This window comes from Pararge aegeria, chromosome 22, assembly GCF_905163445.1.
Source record: "Pararge aegeria chromosome 22, ilParAegt1.1, whole genome shotgun sequence".
Lineage (NCBI taxonomy): Eukaryota > Metazoa > Arthropoda > Insecta > Lepidoptera > Nymphalidae > Pararge > Pararge aegeria.
The window spans coordinates 11,597,090-11,620,315 of NC_053201.1; the positions used below are offsets into that span (position 1 = coordinate 11,597,090).

Consider the following 23,226-nt stretch of genomic DNA (forward strand, 5'->3'; position numbering starts at 1 on the left):
CTGGTGGTACAAATATTAAAATACATACATGCCTTTACCTAAGAAAGGGTTGTGTTTACTTATAACAGACCTATTGAAGATACAAGACCGACACGCGCATAGTACCTACCTTCGCTACGCGACGCTTAACTAACAAAGTGACAGGAGTCACATGATTTTAGTTTTACATTTGATGATACCAAACTAAAACTATTAGCGTTCCGGTTTCACGTAATTAACAGTAAATAATGCCTAAAGCCTGTGAACTAATATTTCGGTTTTCATTTACACACTTGTATAATTATATACTAAAACTATCAACGTTTAAAACGAATAATAAAGAATATATAAATTAAAAATGCATTTAAAAAAAATTGGATACAGCAGGATTTCTCTCCAGCAATCGAACCTGTGGTCAATTAAGCCACATGCCGATATAATTATAACTTAAACTCATATCTATTATAGATTTTATTTACAATTTATTTATAATTTTTATTAATACATAACTATAACCTAAAATAAACTATTTAAAAACTAAATAAAATCTAAAACGTCCTCGAAACCACCGCAGCGAGGCACAGTTCCTAAGATGCTGGCAGCATTTCCCCTCTGGATGGCCAAACTAATTCGTTGGCCAAGGTAACTGCCCGCTCTAGGATCACCGGTAGACTCGATAACCCTTTTCGATAATTCTTTGAAAAGGGCTCTTGCCTCCGGACCCCACGGTCCCAAAGTCTCTACACCAAAAGGCACAAAAATGAAGCTGCTATCCAGGTTTTCATATTTACGCCTCTTGGCCTGCTCGGCACTGGAAGCAAAACGAAAACGGGAAGCCGTGAGAGCCAGCTATTGTTCCAGAACTAGGACACGATCGTATCCGCGAAGTTTAAGAACTTTTAATTCCAATAAAGATCGGATTAACTCTTAAAAGTCAAGTACAAACTTTGCGAACTAAGAAAATTATATTTATTGCTTCACAATAAAACTTAACCGTAGAGCAACTTTGTACGGCAATTTTCTTTTCGAGAAAACTTTGTTGGAACAAAGTTTTTTTAATCTGTATATAATATCTAACAAAGATCGGGTTTAATTTTTAAAGCATCAAAATATCTTCATACTCTGTTTACCAAGGAAAATATTTTTATTTCTCAACAATATAACTTAACTGTACAACAACTATGAATGCCAATTCTCTTTTCGAGTGCAAGAATAACGATAAAACATTCGTGCTCAACATTTTTGCCCAATTACGGAATGATTTTACGGGTTGTGATTTTATGATAATTGTAAAATGTTACTTTGTTTGTTCATTTAAATGTACACGTGCGTATGAAATAATGAGAGGTATGGTATGCTCTGAGAATCTTTATGTGATGAAATCATACATGAGGAGCTCTCGATGTTCAAAGATAAAAAAACGACGACATGTAAGTGTTTTTCTTTCTAAGCAAAGTAGGTAAGTTTGCTAGAAAAACCATTTATAATTCAGAACAGTTAGCTGTAGAACATTACTTTGAGTGGCAATTCTCTTTTCGAGCGTAAAATTGCTCATTTTTTGCCCGAATGCGGAAAGATTTTACACGTTTATAAAACAACATTTTATGAAATTTCTAATAGGTACCTTACTTTGTTTGTTTATTTAATGTGCACGTATCACGCAATGGAGAGAGTTATCCTCGGAGTTTACTCATCAGGATAAATAAAAAAGGAGTTAAGAAAATGACGCAATTTTGTCTGGCGTGCGCCTTTGAGCATGGCTAGTTACCACCCCATCGACAAAACCGTGCCACCAAGCATTTTGGCGTTCCTGAACAATGTCGCGTAGAAACCGTTTACGGGTATCAGTGCAGCTGCACGTAAGGGTATTGCAGTTTGTTAAGCATGCAGTTTAGCTAACAGCAATACCCTTTACAGGTTAGCCCGCTAGCTAACATTTAGACTGCATTATCATTTGACAAAAGGAGAGATAACAGTCAAGGTCTTCTTCAATATATAAACCCATTACCGGCCAACAACAGGGGGCTAAGGACGCAGTCCACCTTGCCTACCAGGCCTAGTGCGGATTGGTGGACTTACACCTTTGACAACATGGAGAACTCTTAGGCATGCAGGTTTCCTCACGATATTTTCTTTACCGTTGAAGTGAGAGATAAAACGCTTATAACTAAGAAAAGTTAGTCGACTCTCTGACGCAACGGTGAGTGTTGTGCATTTAAGTAGGAGGTCCCGGGTTTGACTCCCAGCAGGGGCAATTTGGGAATTTATAATTTCTGAATTTTCTCTGGTCAGGTCTGGTGGAAGGATTTTGAATAGTTACCACCCTACCGACAAAGACGTGCCGCTAAGCTATTAAGTGTTCCGGTGCGATGTCTCGTAATATCTATAATCGGAATCCCTAATAGGTTAGCCCGGTACCATCTCAGACTGCATCATCTCTTACCACCAGGTGTGATTGCAGTCAAGGGCTAACTTGTAGAGGAATAAAAAAAAAGAGAGGTGCGTGTGCTGGGATTCGAACTGACCCGGGAAATACACGGGGCAAATGAGAGCGACTTGCTAGCAGTAACGCTGGGCGCTGGGTTCCCAAGGTCAGCAACTTTCAGTCACCACCGTGAATTTAAACACAAGTTATAATTGAAGGCCGATTGGCGCAGTGGGCAGCGACCCTGCTTTCTGAGTCCTAGGCCGTGGGTTAAATTCCCACGACTGGAAAATGTTTGTGTGATGAACATGGTTGTTTTTCAGTGTCTGGGCGTTTATCTGTATATTATAAGTATTTATGTGTATTATATTCATAAAAATATCATACAGCTATCTTAGTACCCATAACACAAGCTTCGCTTACTTTGGGGCTAGATGGCGATGTGTGCATTGTCGTAGTATATTTATTTATTTATTTATTTATTTATTTATTTATTTATTTATTTATAACACAAGCTACGCTTACTTTGGGGCTAGATGACGATGTGTGTATTGTCATAGTATATTTATTTATTTATAAGTGAGTTCAAGGTATGTTATGAACATTGAGCTTTATTTCCTATACTCCGCGAAAACAATTTTTGTTTCTTTTCGCGGAGTAGGTATAGCAAATTAAGCTTAATTTCTATAATATATCATGAGATTCTTTAAAGTAACGCCTGCTTCTATACAATGAGTTTATGGTGCCTTGCGTTCGATTTTCAATCTACGTCGATAAAGCAGGAGAAATTGAAGGGTCTAATTTATAATTTCTTTAATCTTTATACTCCACACCAAATACATCTTCAGCAATGCACTCTCTTCACACCTTTTGTTCCCACACCGGAGCTTCCAATGAATAATTTTTAAGTCAACCATTATTTATTTATAAGTTAACAATTATTCATTGTAAAGTCAACGTCTCCTGAAGAAAAGCAAACAGAAAGTTATGTCAATATCATGACATGAGTCAAACTTTTTGTCCACTTTCTATAAATATAACTAACTGCGGTACTCTAAAACTATAGCAAGCCACCCGCGTGGCAAAATTACACCGTGCCCTTCTCCTTGTTTTTATTGCAAAGTAGGTAAGAAAAAAATATGTATGTTATTGACGATTTAATATTTAAAGATATAATGTAAAAGGCAAAAAAAAACTGATCCGAAAAACCAAAAATAAAATTAAAATATTATTAGACAGTAGGTAATCTAAGATATTAATTATATGTTTTGTTTTTATTATTATTTTGAATTTGAAGTTTTGGTTATTGTTATTATTATTGCTATTATTGTTTTTTTTCTTTTAAATTCTTATTTAATTTAAGTTGTTGTAATTATTACTCGTTCATACATTCTTTTAATAGCCCCGGGGGAGGCGAATTGGGCAACTGTAAGTCTTTATGGGGTGCGTTGCTAAATAAATAAATAAAATTTTGTAAGCTAAGTAAATGCACGGAAATCAAAACCATTTGGACAAGAAGATTATCTGCATATAACGTGTTTCATCTAACTCAGAAATCAATGTAAATTTAATACTTAACGTTTATATTCGTGATTTGTATAGAAATAAATGGCTTTTTTATTTGATTTAGCTGCGACCTGCAGTTTCAGCCGCGTGAACACACATGAACTATGTAACGCAGCGTATTGCTACATAGTTTTAAACCTTCCTCAATAAATCAGCTACCTATGTAGTAAATGGTAGTAGAGTTTTGTGACAGAGCTCGTCCGGGGAAGTACTACCGCCATGAAATGGTTGCCGGTGTAATTACAGGATTAACACTTTCGCCTCAGGTAATGGACACACGGTGGGACCTCTCGCTGCCCAGCGTAGTGCTTGACATGATGAGCAGCGAGAGCTCTTGGGAAGACGTGATTCCGCAGAAGGAGGCCGCGAAGCTGGTGCGTGAAGAGGCTCCAGACGCGCATCCGCTCCGGTGTAGACGAGTGGGAAGAAGATGGCGGCAAATTACCGCTCGCCAGCTTCTCTTGGGAGGCGGCGGGTAGCTATTGGGCTAGCTCAGTCACTATACAAGCCTCTGTACGGTCTCAGGGAGGGGTCAAGCTGTCCTGAACCCCTCCTCGTTAGCGCGGGAGCCCCAACAATCGGTTGGAGTGGTTTGTAGACGTCCGGGAGGTATAAAACGGGTACCCCGGGCGTCTAACAAAGCCAGCAAGAGGGACATGCTGTGGTGTTTTTTAGTTTTTGAATACCCCCCTTAGAGGGGGGAGTCCCACATAACCTCCGTCCTGCCCAAGGGTCGGAGGTAGCTTTTCCACCACGCCAAAAAAAAAAAACCACTTAACATCAGGTGGACCATCTGCTTGGTCCGTCAATCATTAAAAAATACCTAAATCCTTCTGGTCCCCCCCCAAACCCACAGACAAACTGATTTGTGATAAGAACAGATAGCGATGCAACTTCTTATGAATGAATGAATATATTTTTATAGCACACAAAAACATAAGAAAAGTATAACAAAACAACGTATACAATTTTGCGGCCTTTATCGCTTCATAGCGATTTATTCGAGGCAACCAATGGCTATTAAAACAAATACAGAAAATTGGTAGGTGGTGAATATAGGTACATATACCCGTAAAAATATTTAATTACTTAAATAAATATATAAATAAATACAATATATTTCAAACAAACGTCCGAGGTGGGCGCAAATAATTAAACTATTCTTAGTGTTAAAGTTTCAATCACACACTATTTGATGGCTATTATTTATGGTAGGTAGTATTTATGAAAGATAATGAAAATTTGTTAGGTTAGGTTAGGTTATAGAAACATGTTGCGGTTGTGTGCGAAAGCGTTCCCATCCCCAGGCGATGAGTTTGAACACCGTGGGGCTTTAGTTGGTAAAAGTCCGGCATAACCACTAGATATCCCCACGAGAAAAAAAAAAGGCCATTGAAACATTTTGATGTGCCGGACGAAGTCGCAGAGAACCGCTATATACATGGTTAGTTATAGTTATACAATATTCTACGACACAGCGTAGACGGGTAGTCTATAAATAAACTAAAGAAAGGAAGTAATTGCATCGATCGGTAGTTATCTTAATGCACATGTTCGCATACGCTGGAGAGGCTGAATTGATGTTTTGCATCTCAACTCAAAATAGACACGCCTTGTTTAGCTTTGGCATTGGTATTTATTAACAAAACGTAAGTGGAAAACAAATTTATGACCGCCGATTGGCGCGGTGGGCAGCGACCCCGCTTTCTGAGCCAAGGCCGTGGGTTTGATTCCCACAACTGGACAATGTTTGTGTGATGAACATGAATGTTTTTCAGCGTCTGGGTATTTATCTATATATTTTAGGTATTTATGTATATTATTCATATTATAATTATTTATCAGTCATCTTAGTACCCATAACACAAGCTACGCTTACTTTGGGGCTAGATAGCGATGTGTGTATTGTCGTAGTATATTTATTTATTTATTAATTTAACAGGCATATGCATGTTAAATGAAGACCCCTCAGTCGTTTTATGTGTAGCTTTGTTCGTTTAGAAAATATTTATAAAATGTGAAAGTGATATTAATGAATAATTTTAAATAAAAAAATTGGTTGCCTGTAAAGTCGGTATACGGGCGAAAGTTTTACGTGACAACGACTTTGAGTGGTAAAATAATTTGAATGTGAATATTCATTCGTATAGTAGGAAGAAGGATGAAATAATAGTAACAATTTAAAACATTCATTTATACAAAGAATTATATTTAAAACATTAATTTATACAAAGAATCTCGCACTGAATTTCATATTAACAAAATTTTATTTTTACCTTTACACATACATACGTATTTATATACAAATATACATACAATAACTTGCAATACATTTGCGTACAATGAAACAGCGTTTACTACAAAGGGACGCGTGCTTTTCACTTTTTATGTCTGTCTCTCTCGCTCTTAGGCGGGCGCGTGCCTCTCACTCGCTCTCATTGTGAGCGCATAACGTGAGCGGAGCGTAACGCAGTTTCTTGAAGTGTCACCCGGCAAACCAATTTATAAGACGTTGTCACGTTAATACAAAATTAAATAGTGAATATTAAATGAAATGGCGGAGTACCAGGAACATTTTACTTTTTCATCAATATATATATTTTTTTAATCCTTATTGTAATCCTAAATCTGTATAGTGTTACATTACGTAACTACATACAGTACTAGTGCTACATACAGCAGTAGCCAGGACTGTCATTGAGAGAGAAATTGTTATGTCTCTTCTCGATACCAATCCCAACCAATCGCAACAGTTTTCTTGCTGTCATTGAATGTGGGTAGGCCTGCACAATGTTAAAATATGCAACGGAGCTTAAAATCAGCTCTCCCTATCTCTTTCCTATCCCTATCCTATCCCTACTAATATTATAAACGTCAATGTATGTTTGTTTGTTACGCTTTCACGCAAAAACTACTTAATCGATCCTCATGAAACTTTGTACACATACACTATAGTGCTAGAAGTAATATAGGATACTTTTTATCCCGACAGTAAACTCGGTTCCTTTGGGAGAGGGGATCAAAGTGTTTGACGATTTTACATCATAACTCCGACGAAATAATTATTTTTGCTGTATAAAATGGAATAAATATTTTTAATTTTTTTTTTTTTTTAATTTTTGTACTATAGAGGTTGTAATATTTGCTTAATTTTGTCCAATCTTTGTGTAGATCTAATGAATGTGGTCTGAGATAGAGGACAGAACTCCTCAGCGGAGATCAGGAAACCCCTCATTTAAGGCTTAGCGATACTGAATACTTTAGAACTACAACTAAATTGAATGCCACATCAAAAAACAAAATCAAACGCAGACGAAGTCGCGGGCAACAGCTAGTATAGAATAAAAGTTTTACTAAAAATGCGCGTAAAGCTACACGCACTCACATTTTTTAATTATCTTTTAGTTATATATAGAAATAATGTATTTTTAATAACAAAAAATATGAGCCTTGATGCCTGAAATAAAAATTAATATGCTTCTACCAAAAATCGTTTAACGCGGCTAAAGAAGTTTTCACGTATAAAAAAAATCCACCGCCTAAAAATAATTCCACAGCAATAAAACGTAACGCCCGCACTTCTCCGAAAGTAATACTAACCCGATATACCTTTGCGTAGTTCGGTTTCTTATATAAGTTTGTAACGGCACCCGGAGGGTTTGCCTCGTATTAAGTTACCTACTCAGTATAATATGTGGTTACTTTCGTGATTTTTCATTTTCTTAGCCCTTTGTTTATTCAAGAGGTTCTGTTTCGGCTGTAACGTTGCCTCTTAGCTAATTATGAAAACATTCAGAATAAAACGGCTGAGCCCGGCGATAGTGCTAATTTACTCGAGTGTCGATTACTCACGGTGACGTACGTTTCTTGAAGTTCACTATCCCTATTTATATATGTTAATATTAAAAAGATTTATATATGCTAATTTTAAAAAGGGAAAGTATTTTTTTGTTTGTTTGTTCCCAATAGGCTCCAAAAGTACTACAACGATTTGGACCATTTCTTCGCGAAAAGAAAGCTAAACTACAAAAAGTAACATAGGCTACAGTTCATTTAAAAAAAAATTGGAGATCCTTCAGAAAATTGCAATAATGTAACCCAAAGTAGCAAAACTTCTCCAATTAAATTCATTATTTGGCATGCGCTGAGAAAACTATTGATGATACTTAATAATTTTGTACTCATTATCAAGTACCTACTCATTATTACTTACAAAAAAGTCAGCGTTATATCCAATGCGACTTTTGTGTTCCAAAATTTTATTAAATGGCCGGTAGAAACAAAAGTACGTTTTATTGGTATCGCAGTATTAATTCTTATTCAAATAAAAACTTTTATCATAAAGGTTATTTAATTTATTCTAATCGGACACTTATGTCGAAGTTATCGCGGACAACACCTCAACAAAACTTAATTATAAAAAAACCAGATGTTTTTTGACAAGAATACACATCTTAAAATTTTGCTTTAAAAAAAAAGGCAGACGCAGTCGCGGGGAACAGCTATTGTTTTATAAATTTCCACTTATTTTTGCAAGTTTTAGAATACCTAAATAAAATTATACATACTACCTAAATAAACTCGCCCCCCAAAAGTGAAGTCTAATTCCCACCCACTTGACTATCACTCTTCAAATAAACAGTAGGTAATCCTTATATACATATAACTATATAATATAATTTTAATTTTATACCAACATTTTATTAAATAACTAACAAACCTTACTGCTTTGTGTTCAAGGTTACTTTGCCATTTTTTTCTCTCGTGAGAACAGTGCGTGTATAATCATTTAGTTAGGAATATGGACGAGAATAACATTCTTTTTTCGCTATTAAAAAATGTTGTGTGAAGTAAAACTATTTATTTATTCTTTAAAATAATTGTTTTAAAAATATAACCTAAAATAAACTATTAATAACTAAATAAAATCTAAAACGTCCTCGAAACCACCGCAGCGAGGCACAGTTCCTAAGATGCTGGCAGCATTGCCCCTATGGATGGCCAAACTAATTGGTTGAAAGACTCGATGTGTCAAGTTAATTATGGAACTACCAGTATTCTAAGAATAATCTTATAATAAATGGTTATAAATTGACTTACCAGCGGTCTCTGAGCGCTCTGGGTTCTGTCCACGCCTCTCGCAGTACCCTCAAAGCTTCGCGAAGAGCTGGTGATGCGTGCCTTGCCCTTCCACCTGAAAATACCAATAAAAATCGTTATTATGGTTCGATATTTAAAACGGCCACTAACCCGCCTCGCCTAGCAGCATGGTGGAATGACGAGAGGCCAGTGCCCAGCTGTGGGATGCTAAAAGGCTGCGGATGATTTAAAACGTGACAGTGCTTCAGCAGGTGGACACGTTATTTATATCCCCTGTCGGGGATATTTTTACACTGGGGGCACTGAACATGGAATAGGAGAAGTTTACCCCCGTTTATTATTTCACATATATATATTTGGATATTATTTCCACCTGTCCGCCAGTGCTCTGAGAGTTGATAAAGCTGTGGGAGAAAATAAATTAATATCTTTTCCCCAGCACGGCTAGCATGGGCAGTGGACAATTATTTCCCGGGGAAGGATATAAATGTATCTTCTCCCACAGCCTTATCAACTCCCAGAGCACTGGCGCACAAGTGGAAATAATATCCAAATAATATTAATTGACGGCCGATTGGCGCAGTGGGCAGCGACCCTGCTTGCCGAGCAAAGGCCGTGGGTTCGATTCCCACAACTGGACAATGTTTGTGTGTTGAACATAAATGTTTTTCAGTGTCTGGGTGTTTATCTATATATTATAAGTATTTATGTTTATTATTCATATAATTGTTCATCAGTCATCTTAGTACCCATAACACAAGCTATGCTTACTTTGGGGCTAGATGGCGATGTGTGTATTTATTTTTAATACATATATGTGTAACAATAAACGGCGGTAAACTTCTCCTATTCTATATTATCTTATTTATTATATCCCTTTATTTATATCCCTTGTCAGGGGATATAATTGGGGGATATAATTTTTGTCTCCTGCCCGTGCTAGCACTGCTGGGATACAATTGTCTCCTGCCAGCCGGCAGTATAATAAGTAGCCTATGTTACGCCCCGTAAACCTACCCATTAACCCAGGTTAATTGGTAGGTTAATTTTCGCGAGAAGGAAGGACAAACAAAGATACAAACAAACACTTTCGCATTTATAATACTAGTTATGACTCTATGGTAGGCCTCAATTTACATACGCCAAAAGTACCTACTTAGGTTTAGAGGATGGTCGTATAGTTTATAAGCCGAGTTTGTAAGTATGCTCCTTCGCGTTGATACCACTAGAAATAATGAATATCCAGTGGTTCTAGAAGAGACAAAAACGGAATATTTTTCCATTTTGGGAATTGAAAATGTTTTCATATTTTCTTTTTGGACGAAACCAGCCAGTACTGCAATAATGCAGATTAAAAATAGAAGTAGAATCGTTTTGTATTTCAAATCAATTGCAAATATTTTATGTAACAAAAACCTCACAGAAAGATCAATAAGTATTGAAACTTGAAAGGTACTGGGAGTATGAAAGCTTAATTAACTTTTTACCTGTGTAAAGTAGATAATATTAATATATAGATACATTTAAATAGTAAAATGCACCAAATACGTTTTATTTATCTTGTTGATTTAATGGTTATTTTTGTATGACTACAGTTCAAGAGGTCTTGCGTTCAATAAAAAAAAAAAAAATGTACTACGACAATATACACATCGCCATCTAGCCCCAAAGTAAGCGTAGCTTGTGTTATGGGTACTAAGATGACTGATGAATATTTTTTTGATTATAATACACATAAATACACTGTGTTTAACGCCTTTGGTTGCCTGGAAGAGATCGCTCTGTAGCGATAACGCAAAATTGAATACTTTTTGTTAAATTTTATATTTATAATTTTTCTATATGTGGTGTACAATAAAAGTGTATTCATTTATTCATTAATACTTATAATATACAGATAAACACCCAGCACTGAAACATTCACGTTAATCACACATTTTTCAAGTTGTGGAAATCGAACTCACGGCCTTAGGCGCAAAAAGCAGGGTCGCTGCCCACTGCGCCAACCGGCTGTCTTATGCGTAAGCTATCGAGTTCTTAATATCAGCATAGAGTCAGGAAATTGACGTTGTCCACCCCCGTTTCTCAGTGAGCACGCTAAGCCTTTAAGCCCATTTTTTATTACTAGTTAATGAAGAAAATAGTTCAAGCCCGCAAATCCGCATTGCAGCAGCGTAGTGGGTCTATGCTTTAAGTAACCTGCTCCGATATGAGAGGACATGTGCCTAACAGTGAGGATGACGATAAAAAACCCAAAAAACGAATATAAACCATATTTCAGTAGTCAGCTTTCCTCAACAATGTACATAGAATATAGGTCTTAATTACAGGTGTCCTAGGTCATTGACACGAGACCTACATTTAGGTCATTCGCGCCGGCCACTGAATACCACCAACTTGAATTATGTTATGGCGAGCTTATTTTTTTTTTAAATAAAATGCTGTTTAATTAATTCAGAGACCCGTTCAATTAGTAATTACTATTTAGATATATCAAGGAAGTAGCAAATTTATTACTGTATTGAATGTTCTTATAACATGCTAGTGTTTCCCCGCGACTTCGTCCCCGTTCATTTATAAGAAAATATTATCGATACAAATTTGAATACGCTATATATCTAACCTTCTTTAAGAATTGAAATCCAATCCTGAATTGAATCTATCCAATGCATGAAAGTTTTTTCAATTCAGACAAGTTCCACAGTTTAGCTCGTTCACAGAAACATAATCCGGATTGATTTGGCTTTATCGATTATTATTTCATGACAGGGACAATAATAGGGCATGTATAGGCTTAAAGTGCTCTCCGAATTAAGGGGTGGACACTAATAATTTACTAACTCCGAACAGGGTATTATATAAAAACTAGCTGACCCGTGCAACTTCGTTGCACCAAATCGGTTATTACCGGTAAACACAAATAAAGTTACATTTTCTAAAAATGAATCCTAGCTAGATCTATTTACCGCCCCGAAACCCCCTGTATACTAAATTTAATGAAAATCGTTGAAGCCGATTCCGAGATTCCAATTATATATATACAAGAATTGCTCGTTTTTAAAGATATAAGATTCTTGGTCCGACCCGGGAATCCAACCCGTTCTGGTAAACGCTACCAACCAACCTATACCGGGCGCACCAAGCTACTGATGGAGGCGCCACTGACGCGCGCACTCCGTACCCTCAATGTGATAGCCGAGAAGACGGATTTATTTTGTTGCACTCTGAGTGAACTCACAAATATAGCGATTTGGATTTTATCATATACACTATAGTTATATATATTATTAAAATTTACATAACATGCTGCATTGTCGTATTAGGATAACTTTTTCTTGTAATGACAAAAATGTAAGATGGGAATAAATAAATAAATAATTAACATAAAATTGAACTCAGTTTTTCGGTTGACAACGCCCTACGCCCTTCTTATTTGGAGAAGAGGCCCGTAGCCTGTAGCCTGTAACACATTACCGTCTCATTACAATGAGACGGTAATGTGTCCACAATGATGATGAAAAACGGAATGCCTCTAATCACAAGAACAAAAACATGGAGACAAGTTCGGTCAACAATATCGGTTCAAGTGTCAAGATTAAAAACTGCTTTATAAACGTAGATAAGGGCTTAAAGCACATTCCGTTACGACCTTCAGTTAAAGCGGGTAAAACCGCGGGGACCAGCCAAACTTTTAACCAATTTCTTAAGTTAACCGGGTGAAGCCGCTAGTTGTTGATTTGTTGAAGAAATCGCTCCAAAGTAAGAAGGTACGTAGTTTGGTCAATTTATTTACCTAGAACGGCTCCTTTTAGAGCGCAAACACTTTTATTGCTCTATTTGCATGCGACATTGGGGCTTACGAGTATGAGGGCATGACTCATACCAAGCTTTTCAGGGTTGCCACTTGGTGTATTATTTAATAATTAAGTATCTTACTATTAAAGTAGCAGGTCCCCGCGGTTTCACCCGCTTTAACTAGAAGTCGTAGCGCACTGTGGCTTTATGACCGCAAAATTATTTTTAATCTTGAACACTTGGACCAATCTGGCATAAAGATAGCTTTCATCCTAATCCGTCCCGGAACAAAAATAGGATTATATTTATCCTGGGAATACTGACGCGGGATTTAAAAAAACCAAAAAACGGGGTTGAACTCGTGCAGTTTTGTGCATCAACAGTTTTGTTCAGCACACACCAAATTATGGATTTTATTTATTTAGTTGAATTGTGGATTTTCATAATTGAAATTTAAGGATTTCATAATTGAAATTTAAGGATTTCATGTGAAAATATATCATAATTTAACTTTTTATTAGTGATAAATGGTTATTATTCTACTATTCGTTACAAACAAACTAACATCTTTTCTCTATATAATATAAGAATAGCTGAAGAGTATTGCTTCAAAGAGACAAACTAAATTGACGTTTCAAAAGTGCTCATAAATTAGGCCTGCATGATATAAACGAATTTTGAATATTTTGATATAATGAGTACCCTACCGACAAAGACGTGCCTTAGTAATTGGGTTACATATAAATGGTTAAATTGAACTCTCTAACAGGGTTACCCGCTACCATCTTAGACTGGATCGTCTGTTACAACCAGGTGTTATTGCATACAAGGGCTAATTTATAGGGAAAGAAAAAAAACATAAAATTGACATAACGGAACTGCTTTTTGGTACAACCCTAAAAATGACGCAGGATTGCGACGCGTCTGGCCGGCGCGCGGCGTTCGGCCACAGCCTATTTATTTAAGCGGGCTTTCGCAGAACGAGTTACGGCAATAGATTATTCACGTAAACACTAACATAACTAACTTACTCATGCCTTTAGAGCTGAGTTTTCAGTCGATTATTTTATTTATACTCTTTATTTGCACACTAAAAGTAAAAAAAAAACAAAAGATTAATAAAAAAACTGAGACAGAAGCAGAATACAAATGGCGGCCTTATCGCTTAGTAGCGATCTCCGCCAGGCAACTTAGGATAAGGTAACAAGACGATAAAAGACTGCAGGTTGTACAGTTAAAAAAAAAATACATACGAATAACTACATACTAATACTTGAACTAGGTTACAAAAAAAAATATAATAAATAAACTAACATACAATAAATACATAAATGACAGTAAATACTATTACATGTCGTCTTTGAATGTAAACTTTAGTGATTTTTGACAACTTTTTTAAATATATTTTGTGATTTAGACTGCCGTATGTCGATTGTGAGCGCATTCCACAGCTCAATGGCTTGCACTGTAAACGAGTGCTTGTAGAACTTAGTTCTATGAAAAGCCATATTAAGTCAACGCACGACACGATCTTAAATCGGATTGCACTCCCAGAAAAGTGAACTCCTCCTTAATTTAAGAAGGAGTTAATGAGAGTTAAGGGAAAGAGGAGATAATAAGAGTTTGAAAAATCTTAAGGATGGTTTACACTAGATCGTGGAGGGAACGAGCCGTGACGAGACAGGGATCCAAATTGTTTTATACATCTTATAACTCTTTATATGAAGCGCCAAGTTTTATAGTACCTAGTCACCTGTTACAGCCGAGTATAGAACTTGGCGGATAATGCTACTCTTTTTAGAATCGTTCCAAGTAAATCCTGTATATCTGATTTTTGTTATACAAACGTTCGCGTTCGGTCAAAAGCCCGAGCTAAAGGATCGTAGACAAATTTGAGCTCTAATTCGATGTTTGTAAGATCCATTTTACTCCGATGTTCTAGTATTTCCATACTCGAAAAAGACTCTTCGATTGCTAGCGAGCAAACTTGTATTAAGAAACGCAACACGGTGCAGCATAAATATTAACATGTCGCTTGTTTTAACGGTAATGAAAAAAAATGTTGAGGAAACCTTCATGCCTGAGAGTTCTCCATAATGTTTTCAAAGGCGAGTAAAGCCCACCGATCCACACTGGATCGGTGGATATGATGATGACGATGATAAAGCTATCATCGCAATCCACAAGTAAAGAATGCTTATTAAAATAAGTATGATTAAAGAAGTTTGAAAACTTAGGTAGGTAAGGTACGCTAGGTCGAAGGAGATTCGTTATGACTGTAATGATATCTTACAATGTCAGGGGCGACCACTAGTCGCTTCGTCATTTACGCTGGCCTTCTTAGGTAATTGTGCGCAGACCGGTTTGTTATATGATAATTTTCCATCTTAGTTTAGTCATGTCATCTACTCGTATATCTATACAGAACTCAATGTTTTTGGATGAACGCTCTAATCTCAGGAACCCTCGTTATTTGCTGACCTAGGAGGCGCAGTGGTCAGCGCTGTAGTCTCTTAAGAAGGAGAAGAATTTCCATTTTCTAAAATTTCTCTAGTGGGATGCTTTGGTCGTGGCTAATAACCACGCTACCATCAAAGACGTGCCGTCAAGCGATTTAGCGTTCCGGTACTATACCAAACCGTTAAGGGGTGTGACATGCACCTAACAGTTTAGAAACTACCATCTCAGTATGCATTCTCACTTACCAATATTATGAATATGTAAAATTTATAACAGTCGCGATCATAAACGATTGAAAGTTGTTAAAACTACGGCCTCGCTTTCTGGGCGATTAAATAAATAAATAAGTTTGTCGCAACGGTGAGCGCTGTGAATATAAGTAGGAGGTCCCGAGTTCGATTTCCGGTAGGGGCAATTTAGGTTTTTATAATTTCTGAATTTTCTCTGGTCTGGTGGGAGTCTTTGGCTGTGGCTCGTTGCCATCCTACTGACAAAGACGTGCCGCTAAGCGATTTAGTGTTCTGACGTTATGTCGCGTGAAAACCGATTAAGGGTATGACTACACTCCCTAACAGGTTAGCCTGCTACCATCTTAGGCTGCATCATCACTTACCACCAGGTGAGATTGCAGTCAAGGACTAACTTGTATAAACAAAATACACTAAGACAATACACACATCCTAATCTAGCCCCAAAGTAAGCGTAGCTTGTGTTATGGGTAATAAGATGACTGATTAATATTTTTATTAATAATATACATTTATTCTTCTCATATACAGACAAACACCCAGACACTGAAAAACATTCATGCTCATCACACACATTGACCAGTAGTGGGAATCGAACCCACGGCCTTGGACTCAGAAAGCAGGGTCGCTGCCCACTGCGCCAATCGGCCGTCAATGTTTGCCGTTTTGGTTAAATATAACTGCTATGCCTCTAACAGATAAGCCTGTTACATCTTAGACTGCTATCCAATATCTTAGACTGCATCCAGTGGCGTGCATTGGGTTTCTTACCAGGGTATGCATACAGCATAAAAATGGCATAAAATGGAAAAAATCCTCCTCTTATACGGGCTATGTTTCAATTTTAGGGTATGCAGTGCTTTTGTGCGTGTATCAAGTGCACGCCACTGACTGCATCATCACTTACCAGCAGGTGAGATTGCAGTCAAGGGCTAGATTGTAGTGGAATTAAAAAAACGTACTAACTAGACTAACGAGGCAAACACCCCTTCCACTAAACACATACCAAAGGTTTATCATCCCTGTACAAGATTAAGATAACAAACCGTTAGTTTAATATTTTTCATACCCAAAATTTCACAGCTTTGCTTACATTGTGTATATTATCTGAGTATCTGATTAAGCGTGGGATGATCTAAAGACCCCATTAGTTGAGTCCCGTTATAATAACACACCTTATTGTAGCTTATGATGTATGTATGGCACTATTTCTTCTCACCTACTATTTCAATGGATTTTAAAAGTATATATACCTAAACATGGTTAACTCAAATTCAAATATTGTTTGAGTTTCTCAGTGATTCTCTCTGTCGCTCTCTCCGTTCTGAAGATAATCTTATCCTTCCCATAGTACTTCTTTCTATTCATAATCATTTTCAGTTGAAGCTGTTCGGCTAAGGAACTCTCTCCCCTTACAAATTAGGCGCGCGCAGTCACTACCGATTTTCAAGAGACTCCTTTAAAACATATTATGCCACCCTAATTAGTTATTTATTGCACGCCTCATAAGCGAAGCGTTGAGGTTGTGCTCTACTCTCGTAAAAAAAGCAGTTTTCTCGAAACTGAAATTGATTTTTTGTTATTTATATTGCACTTACAGGTTAATTTGAGTACACTAATATCAAGTCAAATAATTTGTCAGGCACATAAAATACATTTCAATAACAATTTTTTGTTTAACATAGTAAATAATAACATTAAACATAATCTTTTCTGGACGTCCGTGTATGGACGGGTGTATGTGGCATCAAAATTGGTCGAAAAAATTATCGTATCGGAATAATTTTTTTTTAATTATCTAAAGTAACACACGACATAATTTCTTAGTTAATATGAGCGTTCAATTCACTGTCGTTAAATTTCCATGTAATTATTCTAGCTAATATTAATTGTAACTTTCAATGTGCAATCATTATGACATTCCCGTGTCTTGTTTACAAAAAATGAATAATAATTAATACGAAAAAAAAATTATTAAATATTTTTTTTGCTTCTGAGTCACTTTTCTTTGTGTTGTAGGCTTGTCCTTTGTATGATATAATAATTGATATATATTTATTTTTAATTTCTTAACTGCTCTGCTCTTGTGTGCAACCTAACCCTTAAGTCTGTGTTTTTTTTTCCCTTTCCTTTGTCGGGTTGCCTGCTTTTTAGCGATAAGGCCGCCCATTGTGCCTGTGTTTTTTGTGTTTATAATTTAATTTCTGTTAGGTGTACAATAAAGTGTATTTTCATTTGATTCATTTCAAATTCAAAATTCATTTATTCCAATAAAAGCACTTTTGAAACGTCAATTCTGTCTGTTTGCAGTGACTCTTCTACCGGTTCGGAAGGCAGATTCTACCGAGAAGACGCCGGCTACAAACTCAGCAGTTGCATATAATACAACGATGCATTTGTGTATAATAGTTTATGTATTAGTATTTAGTAATTCGTATGTATGTATTTTATGTTTTGTTCCACCTGCAGTTAGTTTTCCTTTTTTTTATTAATCCTAAGGTTGCCTGGCAGAGATCGCTAGTAAGCGATAAGGCCGCCTTTTTTATTCTGCTTAAATTTTTATGTTTCTTTTTTTCTTTTATAATTCTTTTACTTTGTGGTCTACTGTTTTTTTTTGTAATAAAACAATTTTGGTTGCCGCTCAGAAATTTAGCCGACCTAGTGATACGTATTCTAATATGATAAGTACTATACGAACTTTTTTTTATTCCACTACACTTGAGTACAGACGAGATTTTACTTGAGTGCAATCTCATCTGATGGTAAGCGATGATGCAGCCTAAGGTGGAGCGCGCTTGCCTATAAGATGCCTATTCACTCTTGATTTGAAGGTACTCATATTGTAGGTACTGGGGAAAATGGAAGCTGGAAGGGCATTCCAGATCCTAGCGGTGCGGATTAGAAACGAAGATGCAAAGCGCTTCGTTAGAAAATTGGTGCGGTTCACTGCCGTGCCGCAAAGAACAGCACGGAATGCAGAACATAACAATTAGGTATCTTATGCGTCATTAAAATATCCGCCATTTTGAAAAATTACGGCCACCCGCGCCGCAACACCTATGTTGGCCTTCAGCCCAGAGGTCAAATAAGTCGAAACGAAGCTGATATTATCGAAACAAATTCGTTGGCGTCAAGTGCGAAAGCAAATTATAACAGCGGCGCATTGGACAGACAGAAAAAAAATTACCTCATTATATATCTACTGAAAACGTCAGTGCTGTAATATTTTCGTTTTTCGTATTTGTAATATAACCCCCGACGGGCTGGATAAGTTTGACGTGTATGTGTGTGCGTGCGTTTGTGTGCGCGTGTGTGTGTGAGTGCAGGTGTGTGTCTGTCTGTGGGTCATCGAAGCGAACAGATGAACCGATTTTTATTTAGTCATATTTATTTGAATGGCGAATTAATCGGAAGTGTTTTTTTATTGTGATTAGCTATGTAACTATGTTAGATGAAATTAGGACCGAGGTGACCGCCGCTACATAATCGTGGATAACATATTTTTTCTCAACTCCCCCAGTATGGGTATGGGTTTTTTGCGTGTGCCAATTGATTTTCATCAAACATAGCAAAGAACACTTCCGACGGCTCACCTTCATCCTTTTGGGTAATAATATAACACACTTATGTGACACACACACAAACACACAAAAACTCACACATGCACGCACCTACGCAAGCACGCACGCACACACACACACAAAGCGTGGAACAAATCAAAAGAAGCGTCTGTCCGAGTAAGAGTCTTGTCATTGGTCGCACGCAGGACGCAAACTTTGACGCAATTTTGACGCCGCTTTTTGGCTTTCCCTTTAGACCAACTACACGTTGTAAAATACGCATTTATCGAAGTTGACCTTATATAGCTGTTACAAACATAATATGCCAATTGGAAATATTAAAATTGCAATGTTGGTCGCAGAATATACTTATCTACAAAAATACGTGCTTTAGTTTCGAAAATATTATGTTCGTTTCGCAAGCATTGCAAAATACTATGTTTAATAAAAAGTTTCGAATAATCACGTCTTTACAGTTCACAGTAATAAAATCGCAATTATCGAATACCGCAATTATTAATAACATTATTTAAAAAAAGGAAACTGGTCGGCCACGCTTCGTAAACTACATTCATCACTTTATATTACACTAGCTTTGCAAAAAATTATATTGATGCCTTGTTCTGTGTAAAAGCCAAATAATTCTATCCCACGGGAACCGTACATTTTTAAAGCATAAAATATAGCCTATGTTAAATATATCTCAGTGCGAAATTTTATCCAGAATCGTTCAGCATTTCTGACTTGATTGAGTAACCAACATCAATCCAAACTTTCGCATTACAAACGAACTAAGATGATATATTGACCGCCGATTGGGCAGCGACCTTGCTTTCTGAGTCGAAGTCTGTAGATTCGATTCCCGCAACTGGAAAATGTTTGTGTGATGAAGATGAATGTTTTTCATTGTCAAGGCGTTTATCTGTATAATATGAGTATTGATGTATATTATTCATAAAATATTCATCAGTCATCTTAGTTAACGCAACGTAAGCATAACGCAAGCTATTGCTTACTTTGGAGCTAGATGGCAATGTTTGTATGGTCGTAGTATATTTATTTATTTATTGATCACATTTCAATGAAAAATATTATGAATATTGAATATTAAGTGTTTGTTGTTTGTACGAGCTTATCTCCGGCACTACTAATCGGATTTCAATCTTTTCTGTATTTTATAGCACAGTTCGAGGAACGTTATTTGGAAGATGAAATTTTGTATGGAAGTTATATCGAATAAATTAGTATTTGTAGGTTGACATTATTAATATAACAAAAATACTCGTTTCAGAATTTATACTCCAACCCCCAAGATCGTTTAAAAGGGGATGAAAGTTTATAGAATTTGATACGGTCGATTAAAAAAATCTTTTCAGCATTTTATAACCCAATTCATTACGAAGAAAAGCGAGGCTACGCGGTGGGTCACGGTATATGATGTTAGATATCGGAAGAATGTCGTCTTGTAAACGAAGTTTCCCACACAAACTTTACAAGTACGCGGACGAAGTCGCGTGGGACCACTATTAGGTAATTAATATGCTAAGAGTTTCGTTGCTCTATGCACCACTACTTTTAACTGCATATATTCCCAAAGAAGGTTATTTTTAATGGCGCCTCAGTAAATCACTTCTACTGCATACTTTATACCTATCATTTTCTACGCTGGCCTCTTTTTATCGCTTACTCAGCATTATTAGTATTAAAAATTCAACACGGTTCAACTGTGTAGCTGTCTTCTTTATTTATAGCCATAAGTAATCACGTAATCAATCTTTTTTTTTTTAAATTAGTTATAATTGACGGCCCAAGCAGTTTGTAAGTGGAAAACGATTGTCTATGATATAGACAATCGTAGTAGTAGTATTTTGTGGAGGTTTTTGTTTTAAAGGGCTCACATAGCATTATATATGTACTATTATTAAATATTAAAATAATAAACTAATATTATAATATTTACTTTATTTTTAAGGTTACTTAGTCAACAAGGCACCTTAAAAAAACTGTAACAGCACACGTGTTGTAATGCGGTCATTACAGCACGCACCAGTGAACCATTAGCACTGAACAGCGCCATTGAGAAGTTATCTCCCCATCAAATAAAGTTCATGGGAAGACCGGCTCGAAAGCTCTCGAGGTTGTTAACATTTGCCACGGGAATGAATTGCAATGTTAAGCATAGGGTACACTTTGAACTGACAGAGTAACAAAAATACTTAAGTAATACAATTACTTGAGTAACAAAGCGATTAGGTACCAACAAAATTTGTGTTGTAGCGATACCACAAATTTGTAAGGCATATTCTACAGTGTAAAGCAAGCAAGAAAAGTTGAGAATTTAGGCAACAAAAAATTTTGTGTTGTAGCGATTAACCAAAATTTGTAAGACAGATTCCACTGAGAAAAGCAAGCAAGATAAAGCAGTTATCCAATTGGACGAAAACCATGTACAAAAGATGAATTTAATACTAAGCATTCTCTACCAGTCTACCTTTGTTCATGCAAACATTATGTCAGCATCTATACCTTTGTATGTACGTTTGGTTAAACGGAAGAAAGGTTCGTTCAGACTGGTCAAAATTGTGCATAATCTGTGGTCGATATAAGTTGTTGTAGGAATTCAAAATTGTCATTTTCAACCGAAAGATCCGCAAAGCGAGCCGCAACGTCTTCATCTTCATCTCGTCTTCAGCGTTCCGGTACGATGACGCGTAGAAACCGTTTAGGGGTATAAGTTTTAATATAACTGCAATATCCGTAACAGGTTAGACTGTTACCATCTTAGAGTGCATCACCACTGGTGAGATTGTAGTCTTCTAAAGGGCCAACTTGTAGTGGAATAAAAAACCATAAAGGTTTAATTTCACCTACTGTACAAGGAACGTGTGGGTTTAATGTATCAGATTTCTTGTGTTACAAGCCATACGCCAAATTGGAGTTGTCGCCTCAAGCTTCGGAGAGCATGTGAAGCTTTTGAGAGCTCGTGAAGCTTTTGGCCTAGGTTAACATTCTACTATAGAGTAGAGTCATTTTTGACGCTGTTAGATTGGATATTGATGAACCGATTACTAAAATAACTTGGCTCAGATAGTCTTATACCGCTTTACTATTATTTTTAAATATCTTGCAATTTTTCTTAGCGAGTTGGAGCACGAGAAAAATATCTGCAGTTTTTTTTTTCTTTTCTAACTCATTATTATTTTTTCCTAAACACAAGTGCGTTAAAAAATCTGCAGATATTTTAAAACAGACGCCGCCAATTGACTTAGATAAGTACATTTATTAATAATTTGGGTTAATATTTTTGGTAGTTGGCTACCATCTGTTCCTGATCATTCATTGTCTTATTCTTTAATTATGTTACGACGACATAGATTGTTGAAAAAAAAACTGTTACCATGTCGAGCCTGGTACGAAGAAGAGGGGTATAGACCTTTCTTTTAGGGAGTGTAGTACGAGGCGACTATGGAAATATAACAATGAACGGACACCATCATACTCTCCTACTACTACCTTCTACTGAGATTACGGACACAGGCTCCTCTATCATAACAGCTGTAGCTCTAACCGGTGTAATTACAAGCGCATCAGGCTTGTAAGGCAGGTTGATGGAAACAGGCCAACACTTTGCATGATTTATACCTTGCATGCCCTGCGAAGTGTTGGTTGGATTATAGGCGATGGTTTTTCACTTTCCATCAGCATGGCTAGCATTAGTAGGAGACAATTATATCCTTCTTCTTCATTAGGTGCCTCTCCAAGTAGTGAAGGTTGGCCGTCAGTTTTTGATCATTTTCCTTTTCTCTCGCGAGGCTGAACATCTGGGCGGTACTTGCGATCCCAGTCCACTCCCTAATGTTGTGCAGCCAAGACTTTTTCTTTCGACCGATGCGTCTCTTTTCAGCAACTTTGCCCATCATTATCAGTTGCAGTAGCCTGTATCTGTCAATTATATCCTAGGAAAGGATAAAAATGTATGTTTTCCCACAACTTTATCAACTCTCAGAGCCCTGGCACACAAGTGGAAATAATAACCATCCAATATATGTGTAAATTGTAACAAACACGTTCGTTTGTTACAAAAATATTCGTG

At 36.7% G+C, this 23,226-nt stretch overlaps 1 protein-coding gene across 1 annotated transcript in view; it reads right to left on the reverse strand.

Annotated features, from left to right (window-relative positions):
• The window catches only part of LOC120633985, an 84,928-nt gene that overhangs the window by 48,074 nt on the left and 13,628 nt on the right, over positions 1-23,226 (reverse strand). The window contains exon 2 of the mRNA XM_039904423.1: positions 9,071-9,164. The gene's annotated coding sequence lies outside the window, so the exon portion shown is untranslated. The remainder of the gene's footprint in view (positions 1-9,070; positions 9,165-23,226) is intronic.